Source organism: Erpetoichthys calabaricus, chromosome 3, assembly GCF_900747795.2.
Source record: "Erpetoichthys calabaricus chromosome 3, fErpCal1.3, whole genome shotgun sequence".
Classification (NCBI taxonomy): domain Eukaryota; kingdom Metazoa; phylum Chordata; class Cladistia; order Polypteriformes; family Polypteridae; genus Erpetoichthys; species Erpetoichthys calabaricus.
This window is the reverse complement of record NC_041396.2, coordinates 202,813,605-202,828,893: the sequence shown is the minus strand read 5'-3', so window position 1 is coordinate 202,828,893 and position 15,289 is coordinate 202,813,605.

Here is a 15,289-nt window from a genome sequence, read left to right as displayed (position 1 = left end):
CCTGGCCTCCCAGAAGGAGGCATCTTTTGGACTCATACCAACCCACTGGGCAGAGCTCCAGTAATCAACCTTCATTGTATGGCAAAAAGCCAAATACTTGTGTTGTTTGTGAAGAGGTAGTTTATAGTGACACCAAGAGGCATGTTTTTTTGTTGGACTGCTTTAATTAAATGGGACGACCCCAAAATCAAACTTTTCATTTGATCCACAACCTGTCATTCCTGCACTATGCCACAACTTTGATATGCAAAACAAGTTATTTAAATTAATATGAATTAAAATTTAGCACTGGTATGCACACTATGTTGACCTTATGCTTAAATATCTTACATTTTTAAAAATAATACACTACCTAATTGAGTTGGAAAAGGCATAATAATAGAAAAAGGAAATACTACTAATTGACAATTGCTCCCTCTCACCTGAAGGAAGAATCCAGAATGTTGCCTCCCTATCCCAGCAATTGTACTACCTCAGATGGCATGATTATGAGGCATAGGACACCAGGAATTTAAAGCAGCAGATTCTACCACTCAGCTAAGCAGACAGCAGCCAGTCTATGGCTTACTTGTGTCACAAGAACGATCCAAAGACATCAAGAAATGTTTGGGGTAGCCACCTGTATAATATTCCCTGGCTGCAAATGGGTAATTCTTAGGAGTTGTTTACAGGTTCGAGTCCAAAACAGAACTGAGGCAGGTTGTCAAAGATGGCGGCTTTATTTGCTGAGACAGGAAGTGATGTAATCAGAGGGCCTGGGACTGGAAATGACGTCATCAGAGGCCCCAGAATCAGAAGTGACATCATTAGAGGGGCCGGAAACCATGAGGGATTTCACATGGATGGTCTGCAAGGGATTGAAAAAGAAAGTCAGTGCACCTCGCCGCTCCCTGGTCTGGCGTGGAATTACCATTATTCGGGCCCTTTAGCTGCTTCCCAATCACACGTGTGTGACACCTGCGACAAACTTTATTTGCAAAGTTGCATGCACTACTGGTTACAAACAGTACCACATGCAAACTAAAACACAAAATGTTTTCATATGGTGATACAATACTTACCATACTGTCATATGTCTCAGTATTAGTGATGGCTGCATCTTATTCATCTACGTCTGAAGTAGTAAAGTAAGTAAAAAGCGTAAGTCACTAAATGAAAATTAATTGAAATTTAATCTGGGAGTTTTATGTGCTCATCGGTATCTTAAATAGATAGATAGATAGATAGATAGATAGATAGATAGATAGATAGATAGATAGATAGATAGATAGATAGATAGATAGATAGATAGATAGATAGATAGATAGATAGATAGATAGCAGTAGATCGAGACTGCCATAACCTGAGACCTGTCTGTATTTGCAAGTGATGTCATCTGATGTCATCACATCGACTAAAAATAATGTGTGGGATGATCACCTTAATAAATATTGGTGTTCTTGCACAAAGAGTAATTATGGTAGAATTTCAACATAGACAGGAATAAAATGAGGTAGATAAGAAATAGCTACACTGCAGCCATGTTTCGTAACTTTGTTGTTTTGGTGTATTTTGTGTGACAGTAACAATAGAAATTGGTGCATTTTTATCAGCAAGTAACAAACTTCATAGTCTTACCTCTCAACACTCTTTGGTGGTTGCTACTATATGTTCCAAATAAAAGTTCCTCAGGCTGTAGATCATCATATATAACTCTAAAGCATATTGTAAAAAGTATCTTCTGAAAACATCAATGCTAGTTTTTGGCTTTCATAAAAAATAATATGTCATATTTATTTGCTGTACCTTCAAAAATGACATTCCCTGATTGCAAATAAAACTTTTTGATATAAGGCCGACAAGGCTGCAGTCAGAACATTTTAAAAATTAAGTACCATTTGTCAGTATTACAGAACCTTTCATTTTAGTCATGTCAAAAACTAAAACATCTGATTACTGCTTTTAATAACAGCAGCAGGTTTCCTGATGACAGCATTCCTAATTCATAATTACATGTCATGTTCTTGATGAATGTCAGCCCAAGGTTCTGATTATTTTCATACAATTAAGCATACAAAGTAGGTTAGACTAGTAATCTGAGACTGTCACTATTTATTGTTCTTTTCTCTCACTAAATTGGAGTGAATTAACACTAAATCAGGTTTGTGGTTCATTCCTTATGGAACCTGTCTTTCTTATCAACCCTTGGTGCGCCTTTGATCACAAGGTAATAATCCAAACTTAAGACAGGTCTCCCTTCTATAGCATTTCAAAGTGTAGTATCTATTATCCATTCAGCCATCCATTTTACAAACCTGCTTAGCACTTAACAGATCCATTAGTCAGACCCTATTCTGGGAGCATCGTGTCTCTGGCATAAGCAAAATCAGAATGAGATGCCAGTCCATCACAGAACACTGATGTTCACAGCTTTACTTACCATGCTAATTTAGTTTCACCAGTAAGCTTAACACAAACAATGTTTGGGTTTATTTGGAAATAAGGTACCTCAAATCAGGGGAAAACCCACATGGAAATTAGGAGAGCATGCAGACTCCATACAGAGGGTGGCTGACCTGGGAAGATACTTCATTAATAAATAATAATTTACTTGTCATTTCTCTTTTATTTTCTACTGGTCTGAATTGGCATATTATTTTAATTATTTTTGAGTATAGAGTACCTCAAATTTGCTAAAGTACTTTTCTGATTCAAATCAAAAATCATAAAAAGAATTAATATACTTGTCCTGCGGTGGGTTGGCACCCTGCCCAGAATGGGTTCCCTGCCTTGTGCCCTGTGTTGGCTGGGATTGGCTCCAGCAGACCCCCGTGACCCTGTGTTTGGATTCAGCGGGTTGGAAGAGAAAGAGAGAATTAATATACTTTCTTTCTCACTCTTCACACTGTGTGTTTTCTTAAGAAAGCATTATACAGAATATTTAAAATGTAAAATGCAGGATTGTTCCAATCTCTTAACTCCTTCAGTATTATCATAATGCAACGGTAAACTAATTTTTAGAAAATCAAGGTGAAGATATTCAGCATACATTATTAGTTGAAGTATGAAAAAGAACACAGCTACAAAGCAGGCATGGTAAAAAAAATTAAGAGTAAAAATAAACAAGCTGGGCTTTTCTAATGTTGAATACACAAATGGCATAAATCAGACCCAATAAGGACACAAGGGATTAACAGATTCAGTTAGGCTTACACATAGACCTGTGGCTTTGCCTATTCAGGTTGTAAAGGACTTACATTTCCTCTTTAGACTTTTCTTTGATGTTGTCCATATTAAGTTGAAACCTCCAATGAACCTAAACTTTAGCATGAAGATAGGTCTGAAGTGGAAACCTTCTAGGAATGAAAAATAAAAATGAAGATCTACTTAATACCTTTTTGGTTTTTCCTGGATTACAATGAGGTCAGAAAGAAATTAAACTGTGTGTTATTTTGTCTCATTCATCTCAGATTTTTCTCCTGAGGAAAAGACACCCTGGTATCTTCACAAGTGTCAAGAGTTTCAGAAGAGATCTCAGTAAATTCACACAATGGGCTCAGATTTTCTAAGTAGAAAGCATTTGCATTGTGTGCTCAGTAATATAGTAATAAATGGGGAAATGTTTGGATAGTTGTTTGTGGTAATAAAACACTTTACTACTATTACAAAGCTGTAGTCCTTGCTTCTGAATAATAATTTTAATAGTTGATCTAATTTGTATTGCTGTGCTACTCTCATTCTAGAAGGAAAGGCAGACTGTGTGGCACAGTGGTTAAGACTTTGCACTTCAAATCCCACTACTGAAAAGATCTCATAAATATACCACACTTTTCTAACCAAATTCTTAATTTTTACTCCTGTCACTTCAGTTGTATATCAGGTCTCCTTTCTGTCTAAAGCTACTTTTATACCTAAGGAATTTTAGAAGGAACATCTATGAAACATGAATGAGAATTTCTTTTAAGTCTCGTGAGCCATTAAAGATCATCATTTGAGCTGGAAAATTTTTATTTAGGAAAGGGGAATGACAGCAAGGTGAAGGTAAGTGTTGCTTGTAACAGAGAAAGATCACGGTTATTTAATTTTGTTGAGCAGCAGTAGCTTGCTTGAAAGCCCAAGGAGAGTCCTTTATAATAAAGAACATTTCATTGATTACTGTAAGTTTTATTCATTCACACATGTGAATTTACAGAGCCTTTCAGTGCTTAATACTTGTATTAGTCCTATTGTGTCACAGAAAAAATACAGAGATTTTATCATACAAATTCATTCTGGGCTCATTTTCAATAAAGAATTCAGGGTTCATTTTCAATATAAAATGCACTAAGTGAACAGTTCCACTTGAAATGATATGGCTATGAGAACCACTGAGCATCCATGCTTCGTGTAAATTATGTTTGACTGAAATTATAATAGGGGTTCAGGTGTCAGAGCTGTTATTATGTGCTGAGGGCTTTAGCAAGGAAAAATGAAAACAAATGCAGGAACCAACAAATAAAGTGCTTCGAAAATCCTTTTAATAATTCTCTGAGCATGGTTATTCCAGCAAATTCTTTTAGTATGCAGGTAGTTATGGTACATTTAGATCATCAATTTAATTTTCTTCACAATACTTTTGAAATTGAAGGGGGACGATGAAGTGCTCAAAAAAGGACTTCACTTAACATTGAAGAATATACACCTTACGTTGAAATTGTGTAATAAAATTTCAGAATCAAAGATAATGTATGCATCAGTTGCTTTTCATTAGCATATAATATTCTAGTGTACATGTATCATTGCTTAATAACTGTACCTGATTTTGTATGCATAGAAGTAGACAATTTGGTGCTGTATTGCAGTCATTTTATATTTTGGAGCTAATCAGTTATTACTTTTATTGACCTGTTTTATTTTATTAGTCTTTCACTGGATTTTGCATTGAATCATAACAATTTAACTGTTTTATTTAAATTATAACTATAGTATAGACTTTTACAAGTATAATATTTTTATTGTTAGGGCACTGATTCGTAATCCCATTCCTGCAGAAACATTATGATGTTATTTAATGCTAATCTATTCTTTAAATTTTAGTTATTGCCATACACTAAATGTAACTTGTCTTTTAGTTAGATGGCTTATCAGTGTTTTGTGCAATCTCAGAAGTTAATAATACTAATAATAATACTAATTCCTTACATTTATATAGTGCCCTGCGGTGGGCTGGCACCCTGCCTGGGGTTTGTTCCTGCCTTGCGCCCTGTGTTGGCTGGGATTGGCTCCCTGTGTTAGGATATAGCAGCTTGGACAATGACTGACTGACTGACATTTATATAGCATTTTTCTCACTACTTCAACCACCACTAATGTTTAGCATCCACCTGGTTGATGCGACAGCGGCCATTATTGCGTCAGTATGTTTTCCACACATGATCTATTAGGTTGTAAAGAGATAGCCAGTTAGAGATAGGGGAGGGCCAGAATGATTAGGCCATGGTGGGCAATTTATCCAGAACATTGGGGTACACCCAACTCTTTACAAAGGATGCCTAGGGATCTTTTTTGACCAGAGAGGGTCAGTACCTCAATATTATGTCTCATCCAAAGAACTGCATAATTTTTACAGCACAGTGTCACCATAACTGCCTTGACACATTAGGATCAACATTCAGACCACAGGGTCAGTGCTCCCTGCTGGCCTCACCAACACCTCTTCTAGTAGCTACCCAAGCTTTCCTGGTTGGTCTGCCAGAGCCGAACATGCTCAGCTTCAGGTGGATGACCTCTTCTGATGTGCATGTGGTATGGCTGTGCCATTTTCTTCTCTATAAACCTTACTCCAGACACAGGTATTAGTGTACCATACTTAACAAGTGTATCCATTCAAATTTTCAAGTACTCTTTCAATTTTATTGTAACCCCCAATTGCTTTATTTTTTGACTTGAGTCGCAGCATTTAGCCAGTGCAAAATGTATACGTACCAAAAACTAACATCATCCCTTTTCCAATTACTGTATATAGGCACATTATGAAGTTAACATTTCAAGTAATATATTGTAAAATTGAAGGATTGGTTCTGATACACTCACAGAGAAATATACTAATTTTGTCCCAAGGTAAAATAAGCATTAAAAGAACAATCTTAGATGGTATAATTAGAGTGGGGTGTGATGGTGGCAAAATGGTTAGTACTGCTGCCTTAGAGCTTTGGTGTCAGATTATTTTTTTATAGAATCAATAATGACTAAATAAAGTCTGTTAGGTGTTGGTTGTCTCCTGAGGCTAGATTTACCTAATTTTAGGATTTGTGAGAACTGTTTAATTGTTAGCTATGTCCTGACAAATAAAAGCATAGCATTGAAAGGCGTTGTATCTTCTTTATTCTTCCCTCAATGTAGTTACTGACTAAATCAGCTCATTATTTTTTTAACTTAGTAATTAGTATATTTTACACATTTACAGAACAAAAGTAGCAATATTGCTATTGTCAATAGGTGTCACCCAGTTGTGTGTTTATCATCACTGGTCTGCACCACTCTGGTCACCAGTCTTCTTTCATGTAAAAACTCAAGCTCCTCTACCTGTAACAATGGCATATTCTGGTTGGACTGTCTTTGCTACTTTCCTGATACTTGCATGGGTTTTCTCCAGGGACTAGCTTCTTCCTACAGTCCAAAACCATGGTTGCAGTTCAACTGGTGGCCCGGAGGTTCTGACCGCCCCAATAGGTGCACTGTGTAACTTAAACAAGTCATAAATAAAGAGTATTTTTCCCCAAATTTATTTAAGATGACGGCTAATGTAAACATGTTAATTAGCAATACACATCCAGCATGGTTATGCAGTGTTAGAACTGCTGTCCAGGGCTCTTGTTGAGATAGGCTCCAGCTGCACCGTAACCCTACCCAGGATAAGTTGGTTTAGAGAACAGATGAATCAACAATACTGTATCTTTAAAATAGATGGACAAACATTCTGAACAGTTTCAATTACAAATTAGTTTAATGTTTTACATTTACTTTGAGGGAGGTTATTTAGATTTGTAGATTTTGTATTCAATATGTTCAATATTTTACATGTTCAATAGTCACTCCAGTGCAACATTGTCAGAAGTCAGCATAAACAGTTGAAACCATGTGTAAAACTGCACCAATTATAAATTCATAATATTTATTATGATAAAAATCTCCAAATTATAAGTCCTCTAGCTGTAAGTCAGCTTGTTTAGAACTAAGGCATATATTTATAATGTATCTTCGGAAAAATTCAAGGCAAGAACATGTTTTTAGGTTTCATAATACATAAGCATTCTCTGATTGTAAATTAAACACTTTGATATAAGGCAGAAAAAGACCCAGTCATCATTTCTGTAGTGAAGAAAGGCCTGGGAAACCACTGAATTCTTGAACTCACTTCAAAAACCTCTGACATTTCTGAAATTCTGGAATTGAGTCCCTCTTTAAAGGGCCCTGCAAGCTCTGCCCATTATGAGATGGATTAGGGAGCCGTGTACAAGCTAACTGGTCCCCCTGTTGCCACACATTGCCTGGAAGACCATTACTCTGTTTACCATCAATTTCCACTGACCTTCATCTACTTTTTTCTCTTATGAATAATTAACTTCAGGGCTCCATTCATTATATTGGGGAATAGCAACCATTACTAATAGTCACAACCATAAGTTGTCCTACTGGTTTTTCAGTGTCAGTCATCACTGCCCAAACCAGTAGGACATTTTATGGCCCAACACCTGTTCTGCATTACATTCAATCATTTGAGGTTGCAAAATATTTCTAACATCCACATAATCTTTGTGTTAGACAGGGAAGAATAAAATGTAAAGTTGCACTCTGTACTCAACTCTTCAAGTTTAAAATCTACAGAGGAATAAATTCCACATGTGAGAGATACAATCAGGCATCATCCTCCCATGGCCTTATGTTTTGGCTTTGCCCTTGACTGAGTCTCTACTGGAGATTTATTTTTATTTATTTTTAATTTTTTTGCTGTCAGGAACACTTGATACCTCAATGAACCCTCATCCATTCATTGTCCTCTTTGAAATGATCTCATTTGGAAGCTCCTCCCTCAATGATCAGTCTAATATGATTGCCTTTGTAACTCTTCTTGCTTGCTGTCTTATTTTTGCTCATTTGAAAGGATCCATCTTTGCACTCAATTTTCAGGAGCTCAGGGATCTTCTCTGCTTTCTGAAATTGTAAAAATAAAGTATTCAATAAGTATCAACCCAGGTATTCTAGAAAAAAAAATCCATAGAATGTTTTTTATGTGCAAATTACTGCCTGAATTCATGTTTGGTTGGGGCAATAGGGGCTTGAAGACAAAAATCAAAGAGAAATAATATGGTCCCATTAAAAAAACAAAAAACAAATAAATTAATTAACTAATAAAATTTACCATCCCCAAATTCAAAACTTAAAGTCATTGCACTGGTCCAAACATTTAATGTTTGGAGACTCTAAATATACCTGTAATTATGTGGATCCACTTTCTAAGTGGCAATGTATTCCCCATGACCTTTACCTGGAACTGGCATTTACACCAAATGAGTTGAATGACATTAATTTAATCATATCTCATTAAAGACGTACTCCATTCAGACAGGCTTTTAAGTCAAAATACGGCATTGTTTAATTATATAAGATAACTGAAAACTAACAGACAGAGTATAAGGCATTTCAGAGAAGGCTTTGACCTTAGTTAGAACAAATGTGAGTTGCTGCAAGAGTGAATAAAAACATCAAGAATGAATTAATTCATCTTGCCTGAAGAAAAATCCTGAGTTGCCTCGAAAGCATGCATACTGTAATCTTTTTAGTTAGCCAATAAAATGTGTAATTTTGCTTGACTTCTCACTACATCCATAATGGCTAAAATGGTACAAAACCCTAGTACTAAAGAATGAAGTGTAAAATAAGGCTGACAATGGACATACCAGCTAGGGACAGGAAAAACATAAAGTCAAAGGAAAACCCGAAACATAATAAAAGTAAAGTTTCCAACTCACCTAAACTTTAAAGAAATGTCACTGATTTTATTTGAAGGTACCCACAATTCTACCATTTGATAATTTATTGAATATGCAGACGAGTGTGCCCAGTCAGGATTGACACTGCAGGGTTAGCATTTTTTTTTTTTTGCATGCCATGGTCAAAGATGGAAAATATACCTAAGAAGCAGGAGCTCTTTTATTTATAGTGCTTTTCCTGAAAGTTGTGAATCCAGGAGAATAAATGCGGGAAAATGGCAGAAGAGAAATTCAAGCAACTTATTATGATCTACCAGTCTGCTAGATTGCAGCAAAGAAGTCCTCTCTATTATAACATTTATGGAACTCACATAAGGGAGGGCAGGCTGTTAGGGTTTCCTGCTGCCAGTAAAAGATAAAGGGGCTCAGGGTTGCAGGTGCACCAGAGACTGATGGGGGAGCTCTAGGAGGACATTCACACTTGGATTTCATAGAACAGGTCTGACTTCAGAAGTTTTCTCTGGAAGGCTCTTTAAATTGAGACATAAGACAGCCTGCTACTCATGGGACTATGGAAAAGGAGTGAAAGGGCATTAGAACATTTGAACAATGTCGATGAGAACAGGCCATTCAACCCAACAAAGCTCCCCAATCTTTTTTCCAAAACAACATTATGTTCAGCATTGAAAGTCAGAATGTACCACTCTCTGCCACACTGTTCCATGTTTTTATGGTTCTCTGTAGTAAGACAAACATTATTATATTTGTGCAAAATTTACCATTAACAAGTTTCAATCTGTGTCCCTGTGTTCTTGTGAAAGAACTGAATTTAAGGTAAAACCTGGGATCCACTGTACTAATGCCTTGCAGAATTTTGAAAATGTCAGTGGTTTCACCTCTTAATCGCTATTTGCAGGACAAGGGTTCAACTAAAAAGATGATGAGAGGCCAGAGAAAGAGTGGAAACTGAGATTACAAGAGATGAGAAAGGACTATTTAATTCTTACTTCAGTTGAAAGTTGACCAGCCACAGAAACACGGGAAATTAGCCATCTGTGTAGTAAAGCTGAGATAAGCATTAGAATAATTTTTTTTTGTTTTTATTTTATGTCATTATCCATGTCCTTTGTATTTCCTACTTTTTGTTTAATTTTGTTTAATAAATCTCTTGGCATTTTTATAGATTCAGTGATGGCTAAAGAATATCCACCTTCCACTCCCTCCCATTTCTGTATTCATCAATATATGATTTTCTAAGAACAATTACTTTCTGATATTTTGTCGATATTAACCAATTAACCAAATGTTCATGTCTTGGGGTATGCAGATATTAGGGTTAGGGTTAGTGTTGTAAAATGTATACTCTGTACTGTCACACACGTGTGATTAGGAGGCATTCAACAAGCCTGGAGATGAGTGAAATGTCGCGAGACAAAGGGTTGATCTGTGGTACTAACGCCTCTTTCTCTCTTTCTTCAGACAAAAAGAAGAAAATGAACACACATACCTTACTTCCGGGTTCCAAGATGGCTGCCGAAACATCATCTCCGGCATCATCTGATGACGCTGCTTCCTGCTCAGACCAATGATGACACTTCCGGTCTCCAGAAGATGACGTCACTTCCACCACTACATCACTTCCAGTCACTTTTCATGATGTCGTATCCGTCTGCCCGTTACAACATCATTCCCTGCCAACTCATTTCCGTCCACCATTTTGCTCTTGTATAAAAAGCCACCATTTGAAAATGCTCATTGTCATCTACAGTAAAAGTATTTTTATCATCTATTTGATTTTTTGTCCAGTGGACATTATACGGGGACGGTCCCCAACTCTTTTTCCTTTGTTTTCCTTTTTCCTTTTTCTTTATTACAGTACAAACAATAACAAGATGCTGAATATTTGAGGCAGCAGCTCTAACCACTGCATCATCATGTTGCCTGTCAACAATGTATTGCAAATATACATGACATATTAAAGGCAGCAGAAGAAAATGGGAAGGCCATATGAAAGCATGAGTAACATTAACGTTGAAACTCAAGAAACATATATTAAAATGAGAATGTCAGTTTTTTAAATGCATTAAAATGGAAAATCCTGAAAAATTAGATTGGAATGCTTGAAATGCATAAATTACCAGAGAATTTTAATACAGATTCTGCTTTATGACAATACACATTGTAAATTCCTTGAGTTAATTCAAAGCAAAACGTTATTCCATTATATTCACATTATTGTCCCTTCCACTGTAATTCAAAACACCCACCTATCAGCATCTAAAAAAGGTCAGCAGCCACACAGCAGGAGCATTAGATCAAAAGGCAAACACTGGTTTATGTCTATGAATTGGTGAGATATCCCAATGCATTTAGCGTTTTTTCCTCTGAAGTAGGCCCTAAGGGGATATCCTTTTCTTTAAAGGTCTGGGTCTTGTTTTCAACATGTCTGCGAGCTTGCAGCTTGAGGCCATGTACCTGCCTGTAATTAATGCTAGCTGTTTTGGGAAATAAAGGTGTGAAGTGAGGGCATTGGCACACACATTTCTGTTGATGGAATTCCTGAAGGTTATCTGCAGGGTCAACAAAGATACAGTCAGTCAAAGGTAGCACCTTCCAAAAGTACTTACAGCCTGCATCTGAAAGTTCAAACTCCTCTTTCCTGTTTGGTAAACATCTTCAAGCTATTCGCATACCCATGGTAAAGCAGCATGAATGCGCATGTGAGTACTTGGAAACGCATTGATCTATAGGGGATGATAGGCAATCAGCCCAGCACGTCAGTATAAGCCTAATAACAAAATGGGGTCAGGCTGTGGTCTGGATCCAAGATCAATTCCTTTAGGGAATAATTATGAAAAGCAGCTGCTGATTATGATATGATGACATTAAGAGTGTTAATTCCAGAAAATAGATGCGTATTTAAATATTGTTGATGGGCCTACAAACTGATTTAAAATCTGAACATTTTAAGGCCAACAGTCTGCTGCTCATTCTGGTTTTAATTATCTTGATTGTCCACGACACACCTGTTATAAATTCAAACTAACCAACTTTATACTTTTAGTATTACTCATCTGGCTAATGCACAAGTAAGGTGACTGTCAAAAACAAAGAAAGAAGGCTTCATATAGAGTCAGTTATCTTTCACCTTCCTGGCAGCTGACACAGATTTCACATTAAACTCCATTATTGGGTAGTTAAACAAAACAAGAACCCTTTCTGTCTCCATCAATAACAGCCTTGAGCCTAAATGCATTCCATTATACATCCTTTGTTCTTTACTCAGTCCTCTGCTCCTACAGATAGAGAACACCATGGACTGAAACTCCATCCACTGTTAGTTTCTACCTTGTACTTAGCGCTTCCATTGTAGGGACCAGCATCCCGTACGCCTGACCTGGATAAGTGGGTTAAAACAAGAATGGATGGAGAAAGCAAAATCTGTAGCCTGACAAGTGGTTGGGTATACAAGGTCATTACAAAGCATGAGACGGGGCACAAAAAGACAAAACTGTAGGGGCAAAAGTAGAAATCTTTTATATTCTACTGTAGTAAGATAGACCACCAGAGGAAATGAAAACCAGTGTGTGCCAGAGAGACCTGACCTACTATTGAGAAATAAAATTAGGTTTTGGCAGTCTGGAAAGAGGACCTCCATGCCATTAGGTGGCATTAAGGTATCACTCCTTTTAAAACAAAAGAGCCAAGTATCTTCCTAGTGGAAAGACGGGTTTGGCAGGAGGCAGGACAAAGGATACACAGTCTCAAACTGGAGTTGCCTGAAATATCTATTTTTACTTTTATTTTTTTAGCGCTAGCAACATGGAGGCTATCCTTAAAGCCTACAAGTTTAAGGTCTAATGATGGTTCAGAAGTGTGCAAACAGCAGATGCCAATAGAGGGAACTCTACCCTGGTGTCCTAATACTAAAAGAAAGGCTGGACTTCACCCTGGAATTTGTTCCAAGGCTTGTCCAGACAGAATTCTGGGAGGGGGTCTTTAAGCCTCCTTCAGCCACAGGTTTAATTTTTGAGAGGAGACTTATGGGAGGTAGAAACCGGGATCATCACTTGATTGGCATGGGCAGTTCTTTATTATGATGATCCACGAGTGGCTACATGCATGAATGTGTAACATCAGTGGCACTGTTTTTGATAAAAGGCACATTGCAGACACAGCAATCCTTTTACAGTACTTTGTTTGCAGAAAGGAGATGGAGATAACATTACATTCTCAAACCTGCATAATCCAATTAAGGATCAGGGTGGGGTGACAGCCCAGCCACATTGGGTGCAAAGCAGGAACTGCTCCAGGAGAGCACATTCTTCTATAACAGGGGGCCACTTACACACATGGAAACAATTTAGAACTGGCAGATAACCTAAGACAAACATTTTAGGGTATGTCTGAGGGAAAGCCCACACAGATACAGGGAGATTTTGCAAATACCACACAGACAGCAACCAGGTGCAGGATTCCAATCCAAAATGCAGGGTCACTGAGATACAGTTACCTGCACTAACATCTCTGCCACTCACACAGGGTTTTTATTCAAAGCAACTTTAAAATCATAAGTGTAATAATTATTGTTCATGTTTTTCTCAAATGGTGTACTGGTAAGGTAATCAAAGTGCGCAAAGTGAGACAACATCTCCATCAAGTTCCTTGCCCATTGAGCAACATTGCTATTCAGTCTGTTGTACTGAAAACTGTGGCCAGTAACATATGTGGCATAAATTCCTAATTTTTAGTAAGTTAAAAGTATTTCAAGTGTTTGCTTAAACTTACCATACATTTTTAAATGTCATTGAAATCAGGTGTGTGCAGAAAATTGTAATGCATCATGAGCCAACACTATACATCACGTTGCTTACACTATACATCACGTGGACTTAGAAATTACCCACCAAAAATATATCAAGACATTATTACTATTATTATTATTACCAAACATTTATTAAGAAGCGTAATTAATGCTACCAGCACGTACACAGTCAGGTATGAGATTAGAATTTGAAATGTGTACTTATCATTTGCATATAAATCATTAGAAAAAGTACACAATAACTGAAACAAATTTATTCAACTATCCATCCATTTTCTGAATCTACTTTCCCATTCCAGTTTATTGGGAGTTTAACAGAAAATCTGATATTTTTGGGCACAAAGCAGGAACCAACCTTGGTCAGAATATCACTTGACCACAGGGCAGGCTAATTCAAATGTCCATATTAGGGGTCTGACCATTTTAATTAATGTGCGCCAGGAGAAACCAACACAAAAGAGCACCCCCTTAAATATCACATGGGCTACAAATCAAACCAAGTTGCCCAGATGTACGAGTCAAAGTGTTAACTACTGCTCTGCTGAATTTGTTGGTTCTTGCACTGTGATGCCAGGATAGTCTTTCTCTACCCATGAGCTTGTGCCCAGTGATACCAGGATAGTCTTTCCCTACCCGTGACTCTTTTCAGGAGTAATTAGGCTAGCAAAATCCATGAATAAATGAATGGCTAGTATTATATCTGCCTGAAAATGTGCTTGTATGCAGGATTTCAGCATTCAAGATGATGTCATCTATTGGAAACATAGAAGACATTCTGTCTTTTTTGGTCAAATGATTCCCACCCTGACTTATTAAGTAATCTTACTTTTGCGCTCTGCTTTCTCTGTCTTCCTGCTCTCTCTGCCTACTGTCTATCTTATTTTCTCATTTAGCCTTGTCACAGCTAGCTTCACTTCACTCTTCATTTTTCTTCATTACTTTTAACTTGATCATGTCCTGACCACATTGCACTAAATGGAAACAGATTGCTAGAGTTAAAGCTCACTTACGGCTAGATATTCTAAAGACCTCACTTTGTTCATGGCAAGTTGATCTTCTATGAGGCAATATAAAGCTAATTTTGATAAATGGTAGAGTTATGAGTACTGTATATTCTTAGGTGTGCCCCTGTCAACAAATTTATTCATTAATATTTACTTTTCCATAATAATAAATTATATTACTTTAAAATATATGAAGATATTATTTAATATTAATATATTGTAAGCTAAAAATTGTGACTTACAGATTAGGATGGCATGGTGGCACAGTGGTACCCTCGCAAGTAAGGAGACCTGGGTTTGCTCCCTGTGTGGAGTTTGCATGTTCTCCCTGTGTCTGTATGGGTTTCCTCCAAGTGCTCTGGTGTTCTCCAACAGTCCAAAGACTTGCAGGGCATTTCTAAATTGTCCCTAGTGTGTGCTAGATGTGTGGATGTGTGTCTGTATGTGCCCTGCAATGTACTGGCACCCTGTCCAGGGTTTGTTCCCCACCTTGCACCCTATGCTAACTG